We start from the raw sequence: 26,486 nt of genomic DNA on the forward strand, positions 1-26,486 counted from the left end.
CCCTGCCTGCCTCTCTCTCTCTCTGTGGAGTTATTAACCTATACTGTTCGGCTCTGCTTTTGTCTCTCCCGGGTGTTTTGGCCTCAAAGGGGGGTTTTGTGCTCAGTGACCACACTGACCAGTGGCCTTTTCCATGGAGAGCAGAGCTATGTATTGAATACTATGGGTATGTTCCTCATGTTGGTGGCGGCACAGTGACCCACAAAAGCACGGGCAAAGCGAGTGGGGTGGCTGGGAACAATGTGTCTATTGTCCCGAGATGGCATGGCCCTTTAAGACAGGATCTGGCCCCTTCTGTTCAGTCACTGTTAACGATGACAGGACTGGGCCTGAATGGTGGGCGACATCGGGATAATTTTTCACTCTAGGAACTGTACTTGACAGTGTGGAGATCAAAAAAAGACACAGTCAGCTACAGTTAGGCTGTTGTCAGCCGAGACTCACTCTCCCTGACAATGTGGGCTTTAGCTAATGAGACGAGGAAATCAGCTGAAGTGAATCAGCTAATCAGTGGACTCAGTGATTCACCATCCATAGTGAGCTGTGTTTTTTCCAACTAATCTTGAATCCTTTGGTCTTCGTGTAATACAAATACATACTGTACATATTCCGCAACAGATATTATTTTCTATATTACACGCCTCACTTTGTTTATGATTTCAGCTGTGTCTTGTGGGCCGCGTAGCCTAGTTTCTGTTCACTTCGTGATTGATGCCGCTGGGCTCAGTGCATTAATTCACAAATATGCAGGGCTATACATCGTTTGGCCATTTGCTTTGGTTTTCATCAGCTTCCTCTATCAGACAAAGACCTGAAGACAAATCGCCTGCTCTTATTGGCTCTGATGAATGGTGTTTCTCCGGCAGGATATGGGAAAAACTGTGCAACAGCCGTTATTCATGGTGAAAAATGTGGCACTATTACGTACGTAGTTTGTTTCATAAATAAATATTTGCTCAGATCTCGGTTGAACATTTCACATCATTGATCTCCACTGATCTTAATTATCAAAAAAGCTTTCTGTCGTTTAACAGAGACAAATGTTGCTATTAACTGTTAGCAACGTCTAAAACTCAACTGATTAACTAACGGGGGGATAAGGGGAGCCGTGGCAAACAATGCTTCAACAATACACTCTCTTCATCACACTCGCTTACAGTCTCATAATGTCAAGTAGGACTTTACCCTGAAACCCTGCCCTATGTCATTCTCAATCCACATCGATCTGTCTCTCTTCCTATCTATCTGCAATTTCTCGCTCATTCTGTGTCTTGCGCTGAAGTCCTTCCTAGACGAACATCAAGGCAATGGATGCCCACAGTGGCTTTGTGTTTTCTAATGACCTGCTCCATAAAGAACAAAGCTCACTAATCCTCATGGTTGCTCCACAGGTTGTTCAGATACTCCCTACTCTAGCCCAGTTGTTCTTTTTTTTTTGCAACATGATTCAATATTAATAAGTAGAAGTGATATCAAGTAACACATCACAACTGTGTGCCATTTTCATCATCTTGTAAGGGCATCCACAAGTGTGATAATTTCTGTCGGTGCCTGCTGTGCTTACGCTATACTCCGTCTCTCAGTCTAGAAGATCCTCACTGATCCTAGATCAGTGGGCATATCCACCCTACTCACACAGTAGGAGGTGTGACATCACCGCAGTCGCTTGTGATGCACACAGCTGAGCCAAAAGAATGCAGATGAGAACATTTAGGAATTGTTTGCAGGGACCGTTAATGCAAATATGATGCAGTCGGGTCTGAAACAGAACCGGTTACGGTCCGAACCATAATGGGGCTTTCCGACCATATGTTACGTGTGGGATTCATCATAGATTTTGACTGTGACTTTGGGCGCACACTTGACTACGCCCATTCTCACGTCAAGCTGGATTCTGACTTAACATGGATCAAAGCTTGCGATTATGTATTTGGCATGCTCTAGTCTTCATGCTGAATCAATTAATAGTCCCAAATTTCAAATAAAATATGTATGTGCCCCAAGTTTATAAATTGGCCATTATCTCTGGAATAGAAGTTCCAATCTTCTCAGTTCAAAGCTTGTTGAGTGACTTCAAGGACAATTATATACCCACGCAGCCAACTCAGCCAAAGTTTTAAAGATGGAGTGCCAAAATGTTTGTATTTTTCCAGTTTTTCATGTGTCTATAAGGTGACAGTACTTCATTAGACACCCTGGAGTCGTTTTTATGTGCAATGATGTATTAACTTGTATTTAGGGTTTCTTCCTGGAGGCTGAACTCTTGACAGTCAAACGGGCCAATGAAATAAACAGTAATATCGTGTCATCACACTATCAGCCCCTCCCCTAACCCCTCCCCCTTTATCATACAACTACAGCTGTGGGTGCGGCTTCAGTTCAGGTAGATCACCACACATCACCACCCACCAGGCAAACCAGGCATACTTAACCCATTCTGACCGGGCACCCATTTTGGTGTCAGCATCATGTTATGCTTTAGCTATTGAAAAATAGCAGATCTACAAGCTCATATCGCGCCACCGAGTGGCGCGATACGAGCTTGTAGGTCTGCTATTTTTGAAAAATCGAAGAACGACTGACATTTTTTTAATCTGATCTCGGGTCAGAATGGGTTCATCAGACCAGTGTGTTATCCAGTGGAAACCTGGTATGAATCTGATCTCAGGTCAGATGGTGTGCCCACATAAAAACAACATTTTTACAAATACTGTACACTTTTTTGAAAAGATTATACCTCCTTATATAACAATAAGACCTGATGATCATGTCTTAGGGTGGAAAAAAATCACGGCACTCCAACTCTCCAACTCTCCAAAGGGGAGGGCTACAGGCTGCCTCATTGGGCATAGATGTGCTATTTTGTTGTGGTATTCATTTCTAAGAGGCTACTGTAGACTACTGTGTATTGATCACATCATGAACGTGAATGCATGACTCGGCATCTCCAATCATTTCATATTATTTATTGATGACATATCACATGAACGCATCTGTAGCCTACCTATCATCTGACGTGTGTCCAGATTCAGATCCATTTCCCCAGGCATTCCAACATACGACAGTGATATGTTAATCAAATAGGCCTAGACGGATTTCCCCTCATATTTCTCTGATCCAAAAAAAATATCGGATATATATTTTACCTCTGCAAAGGTGAGTGAGCAATTGTTATCTGTGCAAATTGTGAATGAATTAAAGGACCACTTCACCACTTTTTAACTTATCTTCATATAATTGGTCCTCACTAATAATCATGATAAAATGGCTCATGGGAGGGCTGTGTGCAGTTCAGAAACCCGTCCACTAGTGACATCATCGTTGGGGAATCAAAGCTAATAGAAACTGCAGGCTTTCTATTCCTGAAAAGTTGCAATGCGAAAATGGAAGCCATCGTTCTCACGGTAATACAAATCTTTGTACATTTTTGTAAAAAGATCTTGTAAAAAAGAATCTGCCTAACGATGATGTCACTGGTGGACGGGTTTCTGAACTGCTCACAGCCCTCCTATGAGACACAGACTGAGTAGAAAAAAATTGTGCCATTTTATCATGATTATTAGTGAGGATCTATTACTGTATATGAAGATAGGTTGAAAAGTGGTCCTTTAAGTTCAGTGGAAGGCAAACAAAATGCTGGAGAACACTGTGGGGGAGAGGCCTATAGGTACATACTTTCTTCCAATTTGTTCTTCATGAATAAATAATGTTCCGCCCTGTAGCTGGCTCTTGAAATCATTGCTATGATCTTAGACGGCTCGATCAATATTTGTGAACATGAGCAATACTCTTTTGCAGCAAAGAACCGATGCCCTAAGTGAAGTTACAAAGAGAGAAAGTAAACCTGGAGCCTGTTGACTCAATGGAATCATTGAGCTTTCAAATACAGTACAAGTGAGCTTAATTCGATGGTAATGCTACCAGTAATTGAATAGAAAATGTGTTGCCTAAAGTCTGCCAGCTCTGCCCTGTAAAAGTGTTGATTTAGAGCGTAAACATGTGTCAATATTTCCAGTGTTGCTTACGTTGGCGCAACTACTTTTTGCGGTAACTATTAAGCCGGTAACTAGTTACCGTTTCCCATTCAGTAACGCCGTTATAGTTACTGTGGTGCGTTAAATGTTTTGATGAATTGAACAATGTGGACCCTGTTGTAAACAAGTGTAATGCTTAATTGGGTCGTCCACTCACAGTTAACAGTCTTTGTATTGAGTTTGTGCTTGAAATGTACTGTAATTCTACAAACTGTTAATAAATATTTCAATCAATCAATAAAAAAACATTGTGTCCCTCTGCAGCGCTGTGAGTCTATCTGTCATCTTACAGGCGATTGCTCTCTCTACAGCAGCTCTATCTGCTCTGACAGCTCTGTGCTCTCCACTCTCACACTAGCCTCGGAGACCACGTGGATTTTCACTCTCGCACTAACTTGAGGAAAAGCACCTCACAGAAGAGGTGATGATTGGTTAACATAGGGCAAGATTTCAGGATAAGCCAATCAGAGACAGAGTTGGGCGGGTCTTGCGTTATGGGATAAACAGTCACACACAAACCCTTTGCTGAACGCACAGAAAAGACACTCAGAAAACACTCACCACCACACAGTACAATGGCAATCGACAGCGGGAGCTTTTCAGCTTGGAAATATAACATTATATTGAATTTGTGAGGATAAAGGATGACAAAAATATCAGAAAGCATTGTCCACAGCGATAAAGAGCAATGCCAATCAATTAAAGCACCTTAACAAAGTCCATGGCGCTACGAAACTATAGGTTCCTGTACCTCTACCACCACCCCCACCAGTGACTCAGATGGACCAACAGAACCGACAAAAATAGATTTTGAATCGCCACAGCATGTCACCCATGAGTCAACACGACTGATTGATTGGCAGGTATGTTGTTGAGGAGTTGCTTCCCGAATCCCATCTCAATGGTGCAATCTGCTGCTTTCAGAGAACTGGTTTGATTGCAATCAATCAAACCAGTTCTCTGAAAGCAGCAGATTGATTGAAATTTAGGTAGTCTATGTAGAATGGGTACGTTTCAAATGAAAGCACAAGTCCACAAAATACCAGCAGGGCCAATGTGCAGAAATACTTTTTCTAAATGCCTGGACAGTGAATATTCTAAAATGGAACATATTAACAGATTTATTGTTCCACTATATTTCATAATGTAAGCTACAATGAGAGGGAATTGTTTAAATAGTTTTTTATCATTATTATTTTAAAAGTAAACTAAAGTAACTAGTAACTAACTAGTTACTTTCATAATTTAGTGGACTCCAATCCATGCCGTAAACTTCCGGTTCTCCCCATTCCAATAGAAGTCTATGCAGAAGAGCCGCCATTGGACTGGCCCCATGAAGTGAATGGAGTTTGCGTAACTCTGTCTTACTCTATGGCTCTGGGTTATTGGAAGGACAGAGAAGAACTGTGTTGTGATTCCATTGTGATGTAATTTGAAGGCCATTGCTGATGATACAACCATTCCCAAAGTGTTTTCAGTAAACAATCAATTGCGAGTTTGCAACATACATTTAAACTCTGTTAACCCGCAACCAAAATCCACTGCCTTTATTATGTAAGATTTTGTATTCTTTGCATACCCAAGACCACCTGATCCGCATATTTCACCTTCAACATGCCATGGTTTGGGTTTTTTATGATCCTCTGTGGTATCTTTTATATTGTGCAGATACACTGGAGATTCACCTATAAAACTCCAAGCCTGGAGGAATCTATCATAGCTCCATTAACACTACTGCTTTATCCTCCTCTCCTCGCCTCCCTCCTCTCATTAATCAGTAGACCGGCCCTCTGGGCTCAACTCCGCAGCTAAGCTCTCCCTCTCTCATTCGTGCGTGTGTGCGTGCGTGCATGCGTGCGTGCGTGCATTATAGTAATACTGTATACTTGGCCAAATGTCCCCACAAACAAGTATAGTAGAATTTTAGAAATATACATTGTAAAAATTCATGGTCCTCACAAGACAAATGGTCATATTTAGGTACTTTACAATTAGATGAATATTCAGGTTGGGGTTAGGAGGATTAGAGGTTAGGTTTAAGGTAAGAGTTTTAAAAAATAGCTGATGTGCGTGCAAGATCACAACGTATTGCAGCGCAAATCTGCACTTTTTTCTATGCTGTCACACAATGCTTCATGTCCCCACTCCTCACAAGTATAGTAATACAAAGTGTGTGTGTGTGTGTGTGTGTGTGTGTGTGTGTGTGTGTGTGTGTGTGTGTGTGTGTGTGCGTGTGTGTGCGTGCGTGCCTGCGTGTGTGTTTGTTCTGTATGTTACCATATACTCACTGTAGATATATACAGTACCCCCCTCCCTCTCTGTCAATACCCCTCACCCATTCTATGCTTTCCCCCCCCCCCCCCCCCCCACCCTATTTTATTTTTTTCTATGATGTAAAGAGAAGTTTGTGGCGGCGCGACTCATGTTGCTGCGGCTCGTGCACTCAGCACATCGAAATTTCGTTTTTCTGCTGTTCACAGTTGTAAAGATCTATCTATCTATCTATGCAACTATGCATGCATGAATGTGTGCACAAAGACAAAAATGTCGGTCAGCTCAGTATCCTTTGTGCATGAATGTGTTGCTCTGTCCCATATATCTGTTATGCTGAGGACTGGGAAACAGAGGCACCCCAACTCCTTTGAGATGAGTGTGTTGTTACCATCAGTGTGTTCAGTGTGTGGCTGAGTGTGTGCAGACTGTGCACTAGGCTAATTGCAACAACGGTCTGTTATCCCGCTCAAAAGCTTCCAAAAATTCAATTTGGCGGCTTTGTGATCCAGAGGAATTGGATCAAAGCGGTTCCGTACCGCAGTTTGTGTTGCGGTATCAGATCTGTAGCATAATAGTAAAAACAGGCTGATTTCTTTGACATTTTTATGTGGTTTAGGGTTTACAGTATAATGAATTACCTTGCCATTACCTTTCATCTGTCATACAGCTGTATTCCATATATTATGCAGGCAAAGACAGCCTCGGTTTGTGTGTGTGTGTGTGTGTGTGTGTGTGTGTGTGTGTGTGTGTGTGTGTGTGTGTGTGTGTGTGTGTGTGTGTGTGTGTGTGTGTGTGTGTGTGAGTGTGTGTGTGTGTGTGTTTGTTTTGTAACTGTTGTATCTGAGCTTCTCCAACGGTATAAAGGATAGGGATGCCACAAAGTGACCATTTGCCCAATCGAATAATCTACAGCTCTGGCGATTAATAATCGATTAATCGATATATATATTATTTTTATCAATATCAGATAAAACTTTTAAGATTTTATATTATGCACATGCCATGGTCACATAACCATTATATGTTGAGTGCATGCTTTGATGGTTACAGTTTTATAATCAGTTTTGATGAGTAAACCTTTGTGGAGATCTTCTCAGTGCCATTCAGGATGGAAAATGAAATCCATTTGGATTTGGGGAGAAGTAGTTTCATAAGGGGCTGGTATGAAGTACTTGATATAAAGAGAACATGTTCAGTTCACTAGTCTACACTCTACTCTACACCTGCCTTCATTTCATCTGATTGTCTGGCAGGCACTTAACAAGCGATCGTTAACTGTGTCTGTTAGAGAGAGGGGCAGAGTAGAGTGGCTTTGCTCAACTTGATTTATACTTATATTCTCCACTCTGATGGTACATGTTCGATATATCATGCAGCCTTACTTATTAGCCAATATTTTGAAATATTAAAATCGATTTCGGAGACTGCAACTATTAATCGGAAAATCGATTATTCGGTGGCATCCCTAATAAAGGATAGAACATCCTTGACCCAACTTGTGAATGTCGGAGGTATATCAGATTTCCAATTGCAGAGAATAAGTCTCCCTGCTATGATTGAAGAAAAAGCTATGAAATTGGCTTGGGGAGAGGTAATTGGTGCATGATCGTTGGGAACTCTCAAATATAGCAGTTATCGGGTTGGGCGCAATTGGTATATGACAAATGGTTGAGAAGGCATCAAAAATACTATTCCAAAACGGGTTCAAGGAAGTGAATGTACAGGGGGGAATACATTTAAAAAAGTATAAAAATGAGTTTCTTTATTTATCTTTATTAAGGTAAAGTCTATGTTTCGGTAGTGACAAATTCTGGGAGAGGAAAGATATTCCAATAAATTATTAAAATACAATATGATAAATAATTGAGTGTGCCTTTACTAAATAATAATATGTGTCCCTTAGATCTGGTGCAACATGAATATGGTAAATATCTTTCCAAAATAGCATACACATTTCACACAATTTCCAACTGAACTGGAACTGAATTTGATATATATTAGATATGCTACCTTTGGTGTCCTCCTTCCTGTTTTGACATTCCATATATTGATCTGACCTCATTAAACCCTGTACACTCAAGACACACTCTTTACAGTATATGGCCAGTACAGAATTCATTCCATATATTGATCTGACCCCCCCATGCCAAAGCGCCAGTGCTCGCCCAGCAGTCTGCCGTCTGCCCTTTAGGGCGAGGTCGCTTCTCGCTCTCAGGGCGTCTTACTGGTAGTATAAGGGGGTGACAGTCTAGCTCTCAGTGAGTACAGGGGTGGCAGTTGGGCACCAAGTGGCACCTGTCCTGTCAGAACGAATTTCATGATTTGAAAAGGATTCAAATGTGATTTCTTTAAATTACATTTAAATGCTAAAATTGCCATTCAAATATAGTTAAAGGTATATTCAGTGATTTCACTTAATTCAAATATCACTTTTTTTGTTGTGATAATCCTCCCTACTATAGAGGGTGCTGACCATATAAGGAGTTCCTCCCTGTCCCCAGTTAACCCATAGGGGATCAAAAAACCTACATATATCACGACTGCAGCGTCCAATCAACCCCACATTGGGATGGCATGTTGACTTGTTGAGGGACAACGATGAGAGTTTCCCCCCTTAACCGTATCTCTGCGGGAACGGGACATTTACGTGGTTCGATTCCCAGCGCTCCGATGCGGGAAAGGGAGATTTACGTTTACTGTATGTTTTTATTGATAACTTTCAATCGCCTTTCTACACACCCGAGCACTTTACCTGCTAGCATTGGATGGTAGCACAACACTCCGATCACGTGATCACAAAAAAAAGAAAAAGATGCCTCTTCCCCCTCTCTTCCTGAAACTCAGGACGGGAGCGGCTCAAATGCTCACTACCACACAATGGCGGCCCCCATTGCGAGCGTAGCTACTAGCTAGCCCTTAGCCAGATCACATTTCATGACATCCGATCGTATCTAGCTAGGCAGAGCTGTTTCTCACTCCCCCCCTGCATGTCTCAGGGGAGGGAGGGAGGGCCCCTGTTTGCTCGCGAGGAGGCGTCTTTGTGTAGACTCTGTTTCTGTCGGAACATGCTCGGACTTGTTCCCATAATAGACACGGCACGGATCTAACGTCTGGTCTCCCTTCCTTCATTCATTGCCGAGGGACGAAACGGTTATTTTGTTATGATGATGTATTTACAAGACACACGCGCCGCTGTTCTGACTTTACAAGTCAACAACAACCTCGGTTAGCCAAGTTGGAACGATACACTGTACACAGCGACAGATCACAGATGGATAAATAATGACAATGGATAAATAATGGATGGATAAATAATGACAATGCATCTTCGCATCGTTCCATCTGCTCGCCGGGGGTCTTGATCCGTCATCATCATAATCTTCATAAAAAATAAACAAAACAGTAGTAACGTAGCCCCAATATGTTCCATCATCAGTCCCATATATGCTCATTCTTTAGCTCATACAAAAGCCATTTAGTCACAGACATTGACAGGCAGATATACAAATGAACACAAATTATTTCCTATACATACCATACACCGAATGAAAGCCCTCAATGTCTACTTTTAGGAGGAAAACAATATACACATTGATCCCATGTACAGTTTGTCAGTAATTGTTTATTGAATGCAGCTTGCGGCCACCAGAGAGAATTATTATTACAGTATTAGTTTTTTTCTTATGAAAGCAGAGAGTCTTCTGTTTCATACGGTATATAGTATGTACATGTCGCTATAGGCCTTATTTTGTGAATAATAGTTGTTCAGGTCCATGCCTTCTCTAATGTTCTCTCTGGTGGCCGCAAGCTGCATTCAATAAACAATTACTGACAAACTGTACATGGGATCAATGTGTATATTGTTTTCCTCCTAAAAGTAGACATTGAGGGCTTTCATTCGGTGTATGGTATGTATAGGATATAATTTGTGTTCATATAAAAAAACTGAACTGAAATGTCTGTCAACTTTGACCTTCCGTATCTCTGCTGTTTTTTCAAGCGAGCAGAGTGAAGGCAAAAGCAGGTGTTAGAAAAAGGTCAATATCTCCAGAATGGAAGATGGTAAAATCATGATTTAAAAAATAATTGAAGTGGACAAGTTGGGCTTTCTTTTGCTGTATGCGGTGTGATTCTCGCTATAAGAGAACAGTTTGCTGTGGGCCCCGAAACAGTTCCTTCGTCCAATGTTAAGCCCTTAGCATAGCCCAAGACAGCCAAGCAGAATAGTCTAGCAGCAAGAGTGTTAATACCTGCAGCTTACTTGGGTCCTTACTTGGGTACACCACCCAGCCTGGCAAGAGTCCCCCCTTTCTAGGCAACCCACCGACCCATCTGCGCTATGAACCCATACCACTTTTAATATTTCTCTAAGAATTATTGTTCAAGACAAGTAATGAATTTTGGGTAAGGTCTGCCAAGGGAAATGGGGCAGACAATAGCAGCCCTGGCACTTTGAGAGAATTTTGGGCCCATGGAGAAAATAATCACTCTTCTTAACAGTCATAAAACAATGGCAAACAATTATTGGACAAAGTTTTAGACTAAAATGTATGCACATTACAGAAGAAAGTGTAATGTGGCTGTTTTGTATACTGTATTTTGGCTAGGAGTTAGCCAATGTTTAGCCTTGTATTTTCCTGCTCTTTAGAGAAACTTCTATTAGGCAAAGTGATAATTGCATTCCTCAATGACTTCATGCTGAGACACACACAGTGATACCGAATCACAACCTACTTATCCCAAGGGAGTGTGTTCTTTGTGGGGAAATGAGACAAAAACAATATGACAAACTGCATTGAGCTCCACATTCTTTGACATGTACAGCAAGTGCCCGTACAATAACCCCCTGCAAGCATTGCACGCACACACACACACACACACACACACACACACACACACACACACACACACACACACACACACACACACACACACACACACACACACACACACACACACACACACACACACACACACACACACACACACACACACACACACACACACACACACACAATCTCTCTCTCTCTCTCCATTGTGTCATTTGATTTGCAGCCTAAATGTGTCTGAATCAAGTTGGTTCCAGCTGGTTGAGCGAGTGGCACTGGGGAGAACTTCCATCCCCATGCTGTCCCTCTCTCAGCACTCACCCCTCCACAGATAATAATTATGTATCGGAGAAGCACCTCAAACCGAGCACCTCTATACAAATTAATCCCTGGGGGAAGAACTGAACCGATTCATGAGGATTACTGCTTTTAGGGAGCTTTGATATTCAAATATCAAAAACAGCAAAAAAAAGACCACTCTTTTGTTTGGCGATATTGCTCTCAACATGCAAACTGTGCGTACATGGTGGTCTTCAACTTCACAGCACATATTGATATGATAATGAAGTAGTCAGCTAATGCTAATTAACCATGTCTATCTGAGAAGTTGTGTCACGGCGTATTCTATTGTAGATGGGCACACTCAGATCCCCCTTTTCATACTGTTAATCTAAGCTCTTCTCTTGCCTTTCAGGTTATCAGTAGTATCCTCTGAAAGCACTTTGGTCTCCACATTATAACAGCCTGTTAGTCTAGATGCTTATTTGGTTCACCTGGGAGCTGCTGGGAGATGCTAACACCAAAACACTTTGAATAATAAGGCTTTGTCGATCATGTTACAGTTGGACCCAAAATAGACTATTGTGTATTCAGACGGTAATCTGGTTGTTTCCCCGCATATAGCTCATTTTCCTGCCAGGCAGATGCGACAATGGCGGTCATCTCATTCCAATCTCTTAAAGAAAATGTGGCCCTGTATTGTCAGCCTGTGTCTACGGTGGTCTGAATAGGCTTGTCTGCAAGGGTATTCTTGCATAGTCAAATCCCTTTTTGTCTGCGTGTTATTGTCCGTGAACGCAGTGACTTCAGCCTTGTAGATAGATTAAATGGAAATTGCTCTCGCTCTTCCCCTCCGAGTGTGTGCGTGCCGTGTGTACGTGTGCACATGCACAGGGGAATTGCTGACTAAAGCGAGGAGAGAAGAGAGGCTTGGATAAGGGATGGTTTAAAGAGATGGCAATTGTCATAATGATGACTGAAAGCAAAATCTCCCCCTGTGCGAAAGCGTTTTGCACATGCCTGCCAGAAGTGAGCAAGCAAGCCTCATACAGTATATGCCTGACCAGGTTGAGGTAAATGGTAGCTGGAACATATGTGATTTACACGTGATGAAGAACTTCAGCTCACCACAACACCAGCAGCAAAAAAATGTGTGAAACACAACGAAAGAAAGCTGATGTGATTACGATTGTGGGCAATAATAACCCTTTTCCCTCGGCACCGTCCTCAACAACACAATATTGTGTATAGCCTAGCCATTGCGCTATAACACTGCCTTTGAATGAAACAACTTGGCTATCAATCATGCCTTTTGTGACAGCGTGGGCCGTCTAAGGCCCAATGCTCCAGGGTAGAGGCTGCATGGCGAAACAGTAGGTTAGTCTCTGAGCAATATGCAGGGCTGTTTTCACCAGTGAAAAGAATATTCTCACCCCTGTTCTATTCCTCTGCACACCTGAGAGGAAAAAAACCTTCAATATTGACCTACATCTCCTTCAGAATAATTTGGCCGCTATTTTCGTCCGGCGTTTAAGTATGCTCCGCTAGGCTGTGATGGTTGGGTCCACACTGAGCTTGACATTTTAACTAATGTTCCCCTGCTCCAGGCTGTACTGCCCAACACGGGTCAAACATTTTCCCAGGTCCGCCACAGTAATGAGAGGAGAAAAAAGCTTTGCTTGTGCCCGACAATGCTATTTGCATGAGAATTGTTGTGGAGTTTCGAAGAGGTTTCTTGGCGAAAGCGGCTATTGCTGGGGCTATTGGGAGTGTGGTTTGAAGTACTGTTTGAAATTGGGGGCAGGGTGGGGTGGGGTGGGGTGGGGTGGAGGGTGGCTGGTGATTTCCTTTGAACACGAGTCCGAGATAGGCTTTGTTGCATTCAGCATTATAATCTATTCACAGTGCTCCTGACTACAAGTCCTATTTAAAAGCGTAATTTATCATGAAATCCTAAATGGAGGTGCTGCAGCCAACTGTACTGTGACGCTAGCTCTGGCCCTCGCTCGTGTGCCAGCCCAGCCCGCTGCACTGTGCGTGTGACTATTCTAACGCTCTTGCACTTTGTCAACAGCTGCTCGCACCACCATCCCCCTCTCACCATCCTTTCGCAACTCTTCAAACTTGCAAACAAACTTTCATCTCTTCTCCCTGGTGATGCTACCCTCTACCCCCCCCCCCCACACACACACACACACACACACCACATCTCTCTCATTTCATTTTTTCTCCCTTTAATGTATTTCTCCCTCAGTCCCTCGGTCATTTTCTTTCTCACATCACCTGTCCTCGCTGATATGATATCCTTCTGTGATATTGAATAAGCAGAACGCCTCTGCTTTGATGAGGGGCTCAGCTGGAAGCCACTATGTCCTTCATATTTTCGTGTCGCATTGTGAGACAGAATACAGTACATGGTTTTCAGTCAAGCATAACGTATATGTGTAATGCCACCGAGAGCCAAAGCTTTTACTCAATGAACTATGGGGTTACTAATACTGTGATATTACATTTCTGGACTGCGTTTGGCCCATGAAAGTTTGATGAGAATGTCCAGCCATGCATAGAGAAAAATAGTGTTACCGCGACGCTGAGGGATGAGGAATGGGAGGAGAGCAGGCATTATTGAAGAGAGAAAGGGGGGGGGGGGAGGGAGGAAGAAGAGGAATAAAGAGACATACAATATCAAGTGAGGACAGAGTGAAAAGAAAATAAGGTGTGCGTGCGTGTGTGTGTGTGTGTGTGTGTGTGGTGATTACTCGGCCGCTGAGGTAGCACACTGCATTACACAGGAGGATTTGGAATGGCCCAGATAAAGTAATCTATGATTAACTGGGGCGCGGCAGGCAGGCTCACCGGCCCACCAACAGCTGTAGTCGGGGGGGGGGGGGTGAATTACAAAATTATGGGATGTTGGAAAAAAGAAAAAGGACGGTGGGGTGGGGGGGTATTACATCGGTGGTGGTTGGAGGTGTGCGTTGTATGAGTCGTTGGTGACAGCTGGTGGGGAGAATGCGCTGGCAATTAAGTCAAACCTGTGTAGTCGTCATATTTGGGATGGAAATGTAGGAAATTAATGTATAGGATGGTGAATCCTTGGGGAGGGCTGAGGTACTTGTGGTTGTGGGGTGGGGGTGTGGTGGTGGGGAGTGATTGCTGTACCAACTGTCCGACGGGATAACAAATCAAATTATGAAGACGGACACGGCGGCACAGGGCCCAAGCGCCGCCCGTCCGGCTCGAATTGATTGTCGGCAGCGGCCGGTCTGTCATAGTGCATCAGGCCTCATTATCACCAGGGGAACTAACACTGGACTGGACCTTATGGAGAGCCGGACGGGAAGGACAAACACACTGGGAGGAGGGCTGCACAGCTGCTGTTGCTGCTGTTAACCAGGCAACCGTTGCTGTCAGGCAGAAACCTTGTATCTCCAAATTTTAACTTTTAAAATTTTTCTCATAAATTGCTCAGTAGAAACAGTAGACGCGGAACCTTTATAATTTATTTTAAAATGAATGGGAGCATAATTTACAAAAATACATATGCTGCGTGAAAGAAGATTTGAAACTACCATTTGAAAACATAAAGTCTGCAACAGTATTCACACAAAGAAAACAAATTAAATTGTTTACTAAAATAATAAAACCAAGTTTAACGTCGAGTCATTTCCATTGTCTTTGACAGGATGAAATGTTTTCAGCAACTAGTCCATTGATGAGAACTGCAGCATTTTCATGACTTAACCTTGGCGCCTGGTAGTGAGTCAGTGAGTGACAAATAAACCCTCTTCATTCTTCATTCTTGATTGATTTTTGAGACGCCTTGATTGAAGTGTCTCTCATGTCTAGCCAGTAAGTGCAGCAGCAATCACTTTTCAATCAGTTATTAGGATGTATGAATCATTCAAGTACATTTACTTAATACATTTTTTGACTTTTTTTGCAAGGTGATTTCACTGTCCTACATGTTTGTAGAGAGAAGACTTCCGCACACCCGGCAGGCAATTTGGAGCAGGTGCGATGATGACAGAGAGTATACAATGTGGAAGAAGGGACATCCGCACACTGCCACTTGCTAGTTCAGAGTAATTTTATTGAGCAACGTTTTGGTCCTACATGTTAAATATAAAATGTATGAAATAATGTACTTAACCCATTCTGACCGGGCACCCATTTTGGTGTCAGCATCATGTTATGCTTTAGCTATTGAAAAATAGCAGATCTACAAGCTCATATCGCGCCACCGAGTGGCGCGATACGAGCTTGTAGGTCTGCTATTTTTTGAAAAATCGAAGAACGACTGACATTTTTAGAATCTGATCTCGGGTCAGAATGGGTTCATCAGACCAGTGTGTGTCCGGCGGAAACCTCGTATGAATCTGATCCCAGGTCAGAATGGGTTAAGCAATATTACACTCGAGGGTGTTCTTTATTGTCATTAATGCACACCTTCAAGTTCCGAAACGCAACGCAGAGGTGCATTAATGACGATAAAGAAGACCCTCGAGTGTAATAATGCAATTATACAACAGTTGCCCTTAAAACTAAGATAATCGCTTAAAAAAAACAACATAATTCTTTTAATGACAGATGTAGCCACTACGACCACAAATGTCCCAAGAAACTAGCTAGCCTAGCCACCGAGTCTGCTGCGCTCTGGGAGAACAGAGCAGGTGATTTCTTTGTTTTGATTAGGTGTTCCTGTCGTTTAAGCACGGATAGAATGCTGTTTCAACCACATGTGCTTCAGTGTTAGAGTGATTGCACTTCAACCAGGAACAAGTGCCTCAGAGCCCTGCTTTCTTTTGTTTTAAATTCAGGCCTCATGATTAGTCATTTACCTGAAGCCAGCCGTCATCGGAAATCATTTTCACGTCAGTGACAGTTCCGTGTCTCATTCAAACGGCGAGTGATGTGCCTTGCGGGGTAATAACGGCAATTTTATCGACGGCTGCGACAGATTCCCAATAAGCGCTAGAAGGTTTCATAATGTTCAGCAAAGTGTATGGGGTTTGTATTTGAGGCCTCTTACAGACAATGACTGAGGCTTCAAGGATGACTCATCATCACAGAGGTCCACGGCTCGACAAGCTTTCCTACAGGGCTTCTCTCTCTCGGTCTCACCGACTTCTCCATGCACATTTAAGGATGATGTATTCTGACAATGTTGCCTTTCAAGGTCTATGTGTTGAAATTTTAAGTGTTCAGTGGCGCGTAAAATATCACCAACGGTCTGGATAAACCCATCGATATTTTATTAGCATCATCTGCCCATCATCTTTGAAATGACCTCATGTACACAAATCTCCTCTAAACTTTAGCAATTTTTCTGCATCCTATTAAGCATTTTGCCTCTCCCCTAAACAAACTTTGGCTCCAAACTTTGGCTCCCAGGAGAGAGGAGACTACGAACTGTCCGCCTGGTGTGTGTGTGCCTGCATCTGTGTGTGAGAATTTGTGTGTATTATGGATTTAATGAGCTCGCTGCTTGCACTCTGGTGCCAGGTGCCTGCCAAGGAGCCTCCATACTAGGGCTGGGCAATTAACCGAAAAATAAACCAATTCTTAAATCCATTAACACTAGCAAGTCTAGCATGACTGAAGTAAAATGAAACACAAGTAGCATGTGCTTAAATTCATATTTAGATTTTTTTCAAACATTTCTGAGATGATAGAATGGTGATGGATGATGATGGATCATGGAAGGTGAACCTTCTGAAAGCTTCATGGGCAAAGATAATAAACTCAAAATGACCTCTCAGACATGACTAATTATCAGTGAATCGACACCAAAAAATCGAATATAGTTTTTATAATCGACTAAGTCGATTAATCTGAAATCTGAGTAGTTTACACAAAAATTTATTTTTTCCCCCCTTGCATTCCTAAGCCAATAATGACTGGCGGAGTATCCGGTAGGAGACTTGCAGAGTCTCCATTGAGAATCCTAACCCTTTGTTGTACAATGGTGGTGTACAAAATTGACGATTGTTGGTGTCCTGTGCGAACTCTTCACAGGTCAAGAAATCACCATCAATATGTTCTCTCCACTGCATCACTTTCACTGCCGCCTTATCGTACATACCTCCGGGTGGTGCATGTTGATGTGTACATACAGTACTAACTACATAATATACTGTAGCTGGTTGGCTGTTACTGTAAAATCATATCACGATTGCAATCGCACAGAGATTATTAAATGCACACAGCTGGCGGCCTTTTGCAAGGAAAGGCTAGGGTGAAATGCCATAGATGCGAGAATAAACCGCATGCCTGCGAACGCACGCACGCACGCAGTATTGCAGTCTGTAGCGCTGAATAGGTCAATTCAGAGCCTCAACGTGCAGCTTTCTTTTGGTGCAACCATGAAAGGTCTTTGCGTCGAATTCATACTGTACAGGTGTGCCTGCCAATGTATAACCCCGTGCTATTATGGGGCTGGATGGAAAACCTCTTTGTGGATTTCCATTCATTACATGCATTACAGGGTGACTACAATGACGGAAAAATATAGCATTATGCTCGGACCATTCCTGACCTCCGAAGTGAAGGCAATTATGTTGTGCCCATTTGGAGTAATTGACCACGGAGGTGTATATTGAGGAGGGTGGATGTAGGTGGAACGGGCTTTCACACAGCGCTAATCAGGGGACACGCTAAAAGCAAGAATTATACTCATTCTCTGTCCTCTTTCATAATTACGTTGTCCTTTTTTCACAGAAGAAGCAAAGGTGGTGTTGCATGGTGCCCAGTAACGCTCCCTCCCTAGAACACTCAAAATGAGCTAGCGCCAAGCCGGCAGCAAGAGAGAGTCTTATTCACTTCTATGTAATTAACATCAGTGTAAGAGTCTGTGAATAGGACCCCACCGGCGTGCTGAGAATAGGACAGCCCTCACAATGCATTGACAACTGTGGAACAGGCAAAATTAAGCCCTCTTCATTCATACCCATAGTTCTTATTATGCACCAGCTATCTCACTGAGCTTGCTTTTATGCAAGTATAATTACTTAATGGCAGGCAGGCGGCGTCACTTTTGTTTTAAGTCACCAAAAGGGAACTAAAGGCAACCTTACGTTTTGTTCTTTTAGAGTGGCAACAGTTGAGTTGAGTTGAGTGTTGAGTACCTGTCAAGTGTCAACACCACATTATTGTCATCATCTTGTGACATTCAGGTGGAAGTGGAATAAAAAAAAAGGAAATCCACAAGTGCAATGTTGTGCAGTTATTATTATTTAGTAATTTTTCACTTTTGTGTGTCCTGTGGTTTTCAAACAATTGTTTCTCTATTTCTGAAGCATTAAAAAAAATAAAGAATCCAATGACGGCAAGTTTGAAAGTACTTAGTAATAGTTGTCACAAAATCCCACACCGCAGTAGCACGCGGCGCCGCTTGGGGAGCACTGCATCAGAACGCTGTCCTGCGGTTCTGCCGAGTTTATAATGTCAACACTTAACTACGACAGTGGTCCATCAAGGCGGGCCGATAAGGACCTGGGGATCCACTCTAGTCAATTACTGCAAAGTGCCAAGTTCAGCTCGCTGGGCCTTTTATGAAGTACACCAGCTGAGTAAACAAATTAATCACAGATCCATGCCTCCTCCGCTAAACAATGTGGCCTGAGATAATCATACATCAGGCAGACTGATTAGAACCTGTCTTCACCAGGAAATAGAAGGATCCCGCTATTAAACCACATTAAAGAAAGAATATAATTTAAATAATAATAATAATAAATAATTAATAAAGCAATATTTTCAAAAATAGCAGACTGTACAAGCTTGTAGATCTGATATTTCTGAATAGCCAGCATATAAATGGATAAATAAAAGTGGTTAAAATGATTGCGATGCTAATGTATGATAACTAGGCTACTTTAGCTGGGGACCCCCTGGAACCAGCCCAAGGACCTCTGGGGGTCCCTGGACCCCTCTTTGAAAACCACTGCTCTACTGTACTGTCTAAACATGTCCATATTGGCTGTTAATGTTTGTTGGGGCGGCTGCTGTTTTGCGAGCGTTGGTAATTTTTAAACGCTGTAAAACGGTTATATTAGGGTGATTATGAGTGGTGGTTCACCACAGAGGTGTTCCAGTAAAACGTGTCAGAGAAGTCATAAAACATGCAGCATGCACCATATCATGGATGGCTGCCATTTTCTAATGGATGACACCCCGGAGGCGGACTTATAAAAGATGATAGAGTTTACCGCGGTGATGTTGCTGTGCGAAGCCTGCATGATGAGTATGAGTGGATGAGTGATCAAGTGTGTTTATTAGATTATTATTATATGTGTGTGAGTGAGTGAGTGAGTGAGTGAGAGAGAGAGAGGGTGTTGTGTGGTAAATGCCTGGTATATAGCGCCTTTATGCATGGCGCTTTACTCAAAGTGTGAGTGGGGTGGCCAAGGGGAGAGGAAAAAGTAAAGTCCATAGCGGTTTCATGAGAAATGTTCTGCATGCATGTGTGTCTGTGTGAGTGTCCATCTCTCCTTTTCATTCTTTGACCTAATTGAAGTAGCTCCATGACACATCATCCTCCTCCATGACAGTCCGACACCCCGTTGGTCCAACTACGTCGTGGCCGGTTAAGAGTAAGATTCACCCCTTGGCATCCGCGTGCAGTTATGGTTAAGCACGGAACTTATAACATTGGAAATATGTTAGATTGTGTTCATTTATTGATTTTAATTGCTTGTCATTGTCACTTGGAAATAAAATGTAGAATTATAAAATGCGCGCCGCAGGCCGCAGCCGGGTTTCCATTGGTTGTAGTGGCAGCGTACCGTTATGGAGCTTATTCCGTCCCCAGTGTAGCGCGGCCCTAAGCCTACAAGACCTGAGATTTGAGCGGGCCATGCGCTCAAGTCAAAGTCACGATAGATTGAAGATCCGGAAAGTGACGGTGATCTCGGTGTATGCCCCTTTTTCGGTCTGTGCAAGCTTGATAAGTGAGGACCTGTGTGTGTGTGTGTATGTGTGGCCGTGTGTGTGTGTGTGTGTGTGTGTACATGCATTTGTACGTGCATGTGTGTTTGTGCTGGCAGTGGGCTCACAGTCAGGTTTGACGTCATGAAGTTTGTGGAGTTAAGTTTGCGTCGGTGTGCTTGTGTCATTCATCAGGAAAGTGTTTACCCCAAAGCCATGGGAAACACAACTCATCAGGGAAATTGAAATGATTGCAAAACACAAAAGTTGGAATTAAATTCTGCAGCGGCGTTTGTTCTAAATCTTCAGTATACATGCCCAGACTTTGTGAAACACATTAGTTGTGCCAACTAATTAGGCATCAAATTCTCTCATTGGATCTAGCCAGAACATTACAATAACTACACACAGAATCAATTAAAAGTACTTTTTCTGGCCGGGTCCATTCATTAGATTGGTCGGTTCTGAAGCAAGTTATTCTAAGTGGTGAAAGAAGTGAAAGTCATTGTCAGCATCAAAATCTCTTTACGAGTACCACAGTAAAATGACACACAAACATTTAAAAAAATAGCAGATTCAAAAGCTCACAACACATTGTGAGCTTGTACAGTAGAAACATGGCGTCACGTTATCACGTTCGTTTTTTCTAAATGTCATCCCGTTAATCACGTTATCAGGTTGTTTTTTTAGAACCAACATAATGTTAATCCCAAACGTTTAGAAACGTCATCACGTTTCATTTGTTTTAGGCGGAAGTTGCGGGATTTTAGCTGAAGTAACGCCCAAGGAAATGACATTGATGCTTTACAAATCAGTTTATATTCTCTGCAAATGAAACGAGTGTTGTGATTAGTCGGGAAAATATCGTATCCGGGGGAAATACATCTGCCTTACGTTGTGACCGGGCTTTTCTTTATGCATGCTTCTCTGCCTTACGTTGTGACCGGGCTTTTCTTTTAGCTTCTCTGCCTTACGTTGTGACCGGGCTTTTCTTTTAGCTTCTCTGCCTTATGTTGTGACCGGGCTTTTCTTTATGCATGCTTCTCTGCCTTACGTTGTGACCGGGCTTTTCTTAATGCTTCTCTGCCTTACGTTGTGACCAGGCTTTTCTTAATGCTTCTCTGCCTTACGTTGTGACCGGGCTTTTCTTTATGCATGCTTCTCTGCCTTACGTTGTGACCGGGCTTTTCTTTATGCTTCTCTGCCTTACATTGTGACCAGGCTTTTCTTAATGCTTCTCTGCCTTACGTTGTGACCGGGCTTTTCTTTATGCATGCTTCTCTGCCTTACGTTGTGACCGGGCTTTTCTTTTAGCTTCTCTGCCTCACGTTGTGACCAGGCTTTTCTTTATGCTTCTCTGCCTTACGTTGTGACCGGGCTTTTCTTAATGCTGCTCTGCCTTACGTTGTGACCGGGCTTTTCTTTTAGCTTCTCTGCCTTACGTTGTGACCAGGCTTTTCTTAATGCTTCTCTGCCTTACGTTGTGACCGGGCTTTTCTTTATGCATGCTTCTCTGCCTTACGTTGTGACCGGGCTTTTCTTTTTCCATGCTTCTCTGCCTTACGTTGTGACCGGGCTTTTCTTTTAGCTTCTCTGCCTTACGTTGTGACCGGGCTTTTCTTTATGCTTCTCTGCCTTACGTTGTGACCAGGCTTTTCTTTATGCATGCTTCTCTGCCTTACGTTGTGACCGGGCTTTTCTTTTTCCATGCTTCTCTGCCTTACGTTGTGACCGGGCTTTTCTTTTAGCTTCTCTGCCTTACGTTGTGACCGGGCTTTTCTTTATGCTTCTCTGCCTTACGTTGTGACCGGGCTTTTCTTTATGCTTCTCTGCCTTACGTTGTGACCAGGCTTTTCTTTTCGCAGATAAGTAAGCCTGGGACCGAGGCTAAAGCGTAATGGGGTAAACACTCTGGATATCACAGTGTGCACCTGTCTGTATGTGTAAATATGGGGTAATCACTCTGGATATTACAGTGTGCACCTGTCTGTACGTGTAAATATGGCAGCATCACTGCCCAGACTGTACACATCCAGGGACATACGTACTGTAGGTAATCACCGGTGGTGGGATGTAGGAAGTACATTTACTCAAGTGTTGTACTTAAGTACAAATTTTTAGGTACTTTTTTCACTCCATAATTATTTGAAATCTTTAGTGACAACTGACAAGTTACTTTGTAGATTTAGATTATTGTTACAAACATATTCGAAAGTAGCCTCTCTCAACACGTCACATGATGTGATACATCGTGACTTTGTGAGCTTATATATCTTCTATTTTCTAAGACATGACAAACTTTGGTACTTGCCAATACTTCTGTACATTTACTCAAGTAATTTTTTTACATGTATGAGTATTTACATGTAGGCCTATGAGTATTTCTTCATCGTGGTATCGCTACTTTGACTTAAAGTAAAAATAAATCTGAGAACTTCTTCCACCAGTAGTAATTACACTTGGAGACACGGTTGACCAAAAGTACAGCTTTTTCTCTGAGAGCTGCTAATCTGATAATGCAGCAGCTGCCGTGACAATCAGCTCAGTTTGTTATCCAAACAGATTAATAATGAGATGGAGTGGAATGTTGTGAAAGGGATAAAAATAATTTGCAGAGAGAGGGTATTTTATCCATGAAATGTGTTTTTTTTTAATCTCCACTCCCGAGTGTAAAACATTGTACATTTGACACGTATACCGACACAAAAACGATGCCCTTCAGCGGGTTCCGTTTTAAGCATTGTTTGTTTTGAAGCATATAATTCAATCAGCATGGTATTTTGTTTCAGTGTGTGATAGGCAATGCCAATACCCCAGTTCATTTACACATTGCAGTGTTACCATGATTCTAACGAAGGCTCTGTTCCATTTATAGCACAGTGTTTATCAAACTTTTTAATTTCCAGGACCACCATTACTCAAGAGTGTACATATGGAACCAAACAGACCCTTGAGTTGAACACCCATAAGGGTCCTGGAGTTGGACTTGGAGTTGATGCTTCTTGTCTGTTAGTTTGTTTTAATATGTCTGGGTGTGTTAATTTGAGGTTAGGTGGGGATGAATGTTTTTCTATTGGCCTGTGACGTGTGATCACTAATCTCTCTGCAGTGCTCTGACTGTAACCTCCTCCACACACATTTGAGCTTCGCCAGGGTTGACTCATCAGAGTCAGCAGCAGCAGCAGCAGCCTGTGAGTCATAACGTGTACAGGGGTCTTCACGATTAGTAATTACAGTATAGGAAATTGGCAACGGGTGAAAAATGGGTTACAAAATTGTGGGATAAATCATTTGAAAAAAATAAAGAAAGTGGTCCTGCTACTCCTTCCCTAGCTAGCTTTCCTGCATCTGAACAAAAGCTAAGGGCCGCCCACTCAGTCGCCACACAAGCAAGACAGTTCTCGTCATCGTGCCTAGGGTGCCTGAATGGCTAGAAACGCCACTGTTCTAGATAGATGTGCATAACTCCTGCAGCAGCACAGATGGCAGAGAAGAGATTGGTTTGTAACGCACTCATTTCGACAATATTGACAGTTTTCATGACTTTCAACTAACATCTGACAATTCAGACTGACTCTGAGGACCCCGTAGGGGTCATGCACCCCCTGTTGAATACCCTTGATCTATGGCAGCGTTCCCCAATTAATTTTCCTCAAGGGCTATATTTTGACTAGGGTACCAGGCTGGGAGACGAGTCAGTAACCCTTCATTTTACGGTACGGTAATTACCAGGTAACTACGTACATGGCAATAGTACCATGGTAAGTACCCGGTAACTACTATTTAGTTATGCAGTAATTACTAGGTAATTTTTCTTTCACAGTACAGTTCCTCCTTACTTACTGGGTACCTATCAGGTAATTACATTGTAGTTGTCAGGGAATTACTTGGTAACAACTGGCAATCTCCTGTAACTACCCATGTGTTTACATGGGTAGTACCCATGTAAACACAGTGAACACAGTTACCATATAATTACCTGGTAGTTGTCAGGAAAATACTTGGTAATTACCTGGTACCTAATGGGTAACTTACCTGGTAGCAGAGTAAATACTTATAAATACTGGGTAGTTACCTGGTAATTACATAGTAAAAACCTATAAATAAAGGTTAGTTACCTGGTCGTTGTCAGGATAATACTTGGTAATTACCTAGTAGCTACTGGGTAACTTGCATGGTAGCAGAGTAAATATTTATAAATACTGGGTAGTTACCTGGTAAGTACACAGTAAATACTTATACCTACCCGGTAACTATCTGGTAGTTGTTGACAATACTTGGTAATTACCTATAGGGTCTACATGGGTAACCTGCCTGGTCGCAGAGTAAATACTTCAAATACTGAGTAGTTAACTGGTAATTACATAAAAACCTATAAATACAGGGTAATTACCTGGTAGTTGTCAGGAAAATACTTGGTAACTAGAAAAAGTGCCCTTCCGGGCACAGGTCTCCACCAGGTTATCCACAGATCCGTGCAGTTAGAGGTAAAAACACTTTTCGGCCAGTTATAGCGCCACCTTGAGGCTGAGTTGAAATTGTTCATGTGGCATTTCGTCCTCGGCCTAGTGGGAATGTGGGTGCACAATTTCACGTAAATCACGCGATGTGTTCATGATTTGCAGCATTTTGTTTGAAACTGAGCACTCCTGTGAACTTTGGAAGCCAATCTTAACCAATCAGGATGGAGTGTGATAAATCTGAAAGACCCGTTTCGTTGAATGGCTCTAGAGAGACTGTGTACCAATTTGCGTGATGTTTGGACAAAATCTGTAGGTGTACTGTGCAAAAACTTGTTTTGCACAAAGCGGCCTCTTGGTGGCGCTATAACAGGCCGTTGTGGAAAGTTTGGGGCAGAGGTTCATCGTTGGCATCCAGGGAGTGTGTGTGCAAAATTTGGCATCGACCGGGTTAACGGTGAAGTTTTTGCACAAAGCGGCCTCTTGGTGGCGCTATAACAGGCCGTTCTGGAAAGTTTGGGGCAGAGGTTCATCGTTGGCATCCAGGGAGTGTGTGTGCAAAATTTGGCATCGACCGGGTTAACGGTGGCCGAGATTAGCCTGTCACGGACACACGGACGGACGGACACACAAACACACAAACGGACGGACGGAGTGCAAAACATACTCTCCCCACATGCCTTCGGCCTGGTGGAGACAATTACCTGGTACCTAATGGGTAACTTACCCATGGTAGCAGAGTAAATACTTATAAATACTGGGTAATTACATAGTAAAAACCTATAAATACAGGTTAATTACCTAGTAGTTGTCAGGAAAATACTTGGTCATTTCCTAGTAGCTACTGGGTAACTTGCATGGTAGCAGAGTAAATACTTATAAATTCTGGGTAGTTACCTAGTAATTACACAGTAAATACTTATAAATACAGGATAATCACTAGGTATAGTTGTCAGGAAAATACTTGGCAATTACCTGGCAATAGTGGGTCATTTACCATGGTAAGTTCCATGTAATTACCAGGTAATTACACAGTAAATACTTATAAATACAGGATAATTACTAAGTAGTTGTCAGGAAAATACTTGGCAATTACCTGGCAATAGTGGGTCATTTACCATGGTAAGTTCCATGTAATTACCAGGTAATTATACAGTAAATAGTTATACATACTTGGTAATTACCTAGTAATTACTGCATAACTAAATAGTAGTAGCTACTATTGCCATAGTAGTTACCAGGTAATTACCTGGTAGTTACGAGGGTAACATGTGCGAAAGATTAATCTTTTCATTAATTAATTAAGCTTAGAATAGATGTAGAACAGTTCTCAACCAGTGGTTGGGGACCACCAGTGGTCCTTGAGGGGGTTCCAGGTGGTCTTCAGCTAAAAATGACAGAGAGTTGGTAACCAAATGGACCCTTATAGATCTTTAACTCTTAAGAGTGTAAAATTAATTCATTTTCAGGGCAAGACCCCATTTGAAAAGATATGGCAGGGCTCTAGCAGTGATTCTCATCTTTTAATTTGAAGGATGCCCAGTTTGACATGCATAGGCTACTGACCCCATTTAATTTTAATTAAATTAAATTTAATGCCATTTATATGTGGGACCTAAAAATAAATATTTGGCCCACGGGCCGCTTATTGGGGAACCCATGAGTATCATTAAGGTATGCGG

At 42.4% G+C, this 26,486-nt stretch overlaps 1 protein-coding gene across 2 annotated transcripts in view; it reads left to right on the forward strand.

Moving 5' to 3' along the window:
- The window catches only part of dok6 (docking protein 6), an 89,537-nt gene that overhangs the window by 11,754 nt on the left and 51,297 nt on the right, over positions 1-26,486 (forward strand). The gene's annotated exons all lie outside the window — the stretch shown is intronic.

The sequence above is a fragment of the Protomyctophum parallelum genome, assembly GCF_964188405.1.
Source record: "Protomyctophum parallelum genome assembly, chromosome: 12".
Lineage (NCBI taxonomy): Eukaryota > Metazoa > Chordata > Actinopteri > Myctophiformes > Myctophidae > Protomyctophum > Protomyctophum parallelum.